At 49.2% G+C, this 3,756-nt stretch overlaps 1 long non-coding RNA gene across 2 annotated transcripts; it reads right to left on the bottom strand.

Annotated features, from left to right (window-relative positions):
• Positions 1-493: 493 nt before the first annotated feature.
• Positions 494-3,629, bottom strand: LOC114216926 (uncharacterized). 2 transcript variants are annotated; one of them, XR_003610878.2, is made up of 3 exons: positions 3,346-3,629; positions 2,884-3,021; positions 494-895 (listed from the first exon to the last, which is right to left on the bottom strand). It is a non-coding gene; the product is annotated as an uncharacterized LOC114216926 (long non-coding RNA). The 2 variants fall into 2 exon arrangements; XR_003610877.2 differs by having other exon boundaries at positions 494-876.
• Positions 3,630-3,756: the final 127 nt, after the last annotated feature.

Here is a 3,756-nt window from a genome sequence, read left to right as displayed (position 1 = left end):
TGGTAATAGGAGGGGGTCCCAGGAAATAGACCTCAAAAGATGGGAATAGGGATCTGGTTTGGTTGTGTCATTGGGTTTCAATGTGCTGAGCTCCTTGCCAATGAGAAATGCAATGCAACTAATCCACGGCTGTGGCATCATGATTAATCAGATTATCACTTGTTATTTGGGATGACTTGCCAACTCAAGCAAGTGCCTTGGGGGGCCCAAGTGTTGCACTAGACTATTATGGCGGTGATGATGACTATGGGGACTTGGTATGGCAGGAATGCTTGTGAATGCATCAGAGTACTTGCACAAAGAAGATGACAAGCTTGGGTCTTTAAATTTTCAACCTAAGTCATGGTCAGAGAGTCATAGAGCTTCCAGGATAACCATAAGAGAATCTCTTATTTCTCCTAGCCCCAGATTTATTTGCTACAAATAAAATATTGTACATGTTGCAGATTTACAATAGTTGAACTCAGTCTTATTTTTTTAAAGACTTTATTTATTTGACAGAGAGAGAGCACAAGCCGGGGGGGGGGGGAGTGTCAGGCAGAGGGAGAGGGAGAAGCACACTCCCCACTGAGCAGTGGGCCCGACATTAGACTTGATCCGAGGACCCTGGGATCATGACCTGAGCCAAAGGCAGATGCTTAAACGACTGAGCCACCCAAGTGCCCCTTGAATGCAGTCTTATTAAGTCTTTCCAGTGATGGAGGAGGAGTGGGACCCTGAAATTTGGAATGGGCACATCTGGTTTGACTCAGTCTCCTTCATTCGGCTAGCAGGTGGGAACGGGAGCAAAGATCAGCACCTGGGAGTTTTATGAGCCAGCTTGTCACTTTCACTTGCATTCTGTTAGCCAGAATTCAGTCACTTGGTCACACCCATCTGTAAGAGAGGCTGGGAACTGTGAGTGTTGGTGAGAATGAGTAGTTTATGTCACACTAAATGGGCCACTAGTGACATTTAAGATAGAAGGTGGGTTTTTTTTAAAGATTTTATTTTTAAGTAATCTCTACACCCAATGTGGGGCCTTAAGTTACAACCCTGAGACCAAGAGTTGCATGCTCTACCCACTGAGCCAGCCAGGTGCCCCAAGATAGAAGTTTTAGGGGAGTGATGTAGACAGAGGCTAAATTTAAAAAGTAATAAGTGAGGGGTGCCTGGGTGGCTCAGTTGGTTAAGCGACTGCCTTCGGCTCAGGTGATCCTGGAGTCCCGGGATCGAGTCCCACATCGGGCTTCCTGCTGAGCAGGGAGCCTGCTTCTCCCTCTGACCCTCCCCCCTCTCATGCTCTCTCTCTCTCAAATAAATAAATAAAATTTAAAAAAAAGAATTTAAAAAGTAATAAGTGAATAGGTGACATGGAAGTGAGAGCTACTCTTTAAATGAGAGAGAAAAAGATAAACCTGACACTAGAGTGAGGAGGCAGCCAACATGGAATGCTGTTTCTGTTGTTGGTATTTTAGTTTAGTTTTGCTCTTTATTTATTTGTTTATTTTTAAAGATTTATTTATTTATTTGAGAGAGAGAGTGCGTGCATGCCCATGCACAAGTAGGGGGAGGAGCAGAGGGAGAGGGAGAGAGAATTTTAGGCAGGCTCCATGCCCAGAGTTGAGCCCAATGTGGGGCTCGATCTCAGGATCCTGAGATCATGACATGAGCCAAAATCAAGAGTCTGAGGCTTAACCAACTGAGCCACTCAGGTGCCCCCTGCTTTTTAATTGGGAGAGTATGGAGCGTGTGTTTGTAGTCTCTATGAACAGAGAGAGAGGTAGGACATGAATGGAGGGCTGGCCATGGGCAGAAAGAGGCCCACATCTTTAAGATGAGAGGCAAGGATCGATGCAAATAGGGAAAAATTATGAGGTAGAGAGGAGGGAAGCTGAAATCAAGCAAGATAGTTTGAGTTTCTGTAAAATGACAAGGAGCAAGCAAAGGTTTGAGGTTGCAAAAGAACCCAGTTGGGTGGGACAACAGGAATCTATACTGAAACCAGTATGTCCAGTTTTTAACTTTGTTCTACAGCCAAGGAACAAGAGGGGAGGAAGCCCACAACGTGGTTCACTCCAAGGTGGGGCTCATCAAACCCAGAATCTTTGGCACAAAGGGCATGGCTGGGCAGCCTCTGGCATGTGTAACAATTAGTGATCCTTGAGGTCACTGTTGTTACCTTTCTATCCCTCTGCATTATGTATTTTTTTTTAAGATTGATTTATCTTAGAGAGAGTGAGAGGGCGCAGGGGGGAGGGGCAGAGGGAGAGGGAGAGAGAGAATCACAAGCAGACTCCATGCCAAACGTGGAACCCGACCTGGGACTTGATATCACAACCCTGAGGTCATGACCTGAGCTCAAACCAAGAGTCGGATGCTCAACCAACTGAGTCACCCAGGTGCCCCTGCATCATGTGTTTTGATTTTGTTTCTTACTCTCTCCTATACTAGTCTCCAGCTCGCTCTTTTCTTATCCTTTTCATTAGGTTTTCCAGTAATCCCAATGTGGTGGACAGAACCTAAGGTAACCCCCAGTGATTCTGGCCTCCTGATATTCACACAAAGGTGTGATCCTCTTTTTGAGTTCAAGTGGGACCTGTGACTTTCTTCTAACCTATAGAATATGGCAGAAGTGATGGGAAAGTAATCACTCCCACTGCATACATAATAAGTTTCATTATGTGAAACCCAGTCTTAGCAGACTGGAACTAGAGACTCTCCTTGTGGGCCTGATAAAGTAAGCAGCCATGTTGGAGAAGCCCACATGGCAAGGAACTGTGGTAACCCCCCGGGGAACTGCAGATGGCCTCTGGAACTATTTTGCTGCTTTGCTGACAGCCAGCAAAAACCCCAGGCCCTGAGTCATATAGACAAAAAGGAAGTAAGTTCTGCCAACAAAACCTGAATGGGCTTGCAGGTGGATTCTTCCCCAGTTGAGTGTCCAGATGAGGATGCAGCCTTGCTGATACCTGGATTACAGCCTTCTGAGACTCAGGGCAAAGGATTCAGCTGACCAGGCTGGCGCTCCTGAGCTGGAACCTATGAAACAATAATGTGTGTTGTTTTAAGCCACTAAATTTGTGATAATTTGTTACACAGCAATTTGGAAAATGAATACACCCAAAATTCTTGAAAAATACTGTGGCATCAACCCTACATCAACCCGGATATCTAGAAAATCCTTGGTCTGGGTCCAGATCACAGAGCTGGGTGAGGGAGGCCAGAGGATGTGCCGCACATACCCCCTAGACACTCTGAACTTCAAGATAGTAGTTAACAGGCCCCTGGTTTTGTTTCACAGCAGACGCAGACTGTCCCCCCACCCCTTCCCCTGCCTGCCTGCCCCCCTGCCCCCCGAAATACCTATCCGGTCAGTCCTCAGAGATGGGTGAAGCCTGGCCCTGGAATTACAGATTGTCAGAAGCAGATCAAGAAGTCCACCCCTCGAATCTCGGCGCTTGGCAAGGTGCCTGGAGCCCAGGGGACGCCCAACAAATGCTTTCATTGCAAAACAACAGAAAGCTCCCGGGAGCGCGCATCTGCAGCCCCGTCGTTGTGCAGAGGGGACCGCCGCGGCTCAGGGTCGGCAGGGACAGCGCAGGGCCCCGCAGCGGAGCCGGACCCGGCTGCGGGGCGCAAGCGCCATCCCGGGCCCAGGCGGAGGGGGCGCTGCGGCGGGAGGCCGCGCCGGGCGGCCGCGCCGGGCGGGGGGCGGGGCGGGGCGGCAGCGGGGCCGCCCCCAGCGAGCGAGCGCCGCGCGCCGCCGCCGCCGCC

The sequence above is a fragment of the Eumetopias jubatus genome, unplaced genomic scaffold, assembly GCF_037043125.1.
Source record: "Eumetopias jubatus isolate StellerSeaLion01/CBP00866 unplaced genomic scaffold, mEumJub1_p1.0 scaffold_4, whole genome shotgun sequence".
Lineage (NCBI taxonomy): Eukaryota > Metazoa > Chordata > Mammalia > Carnivora > Otariidae > Eumetopias > Eumetopias jubatus.
This window is presented reverse-complemented; position numbering and strand designations above follow the sequence as displayed.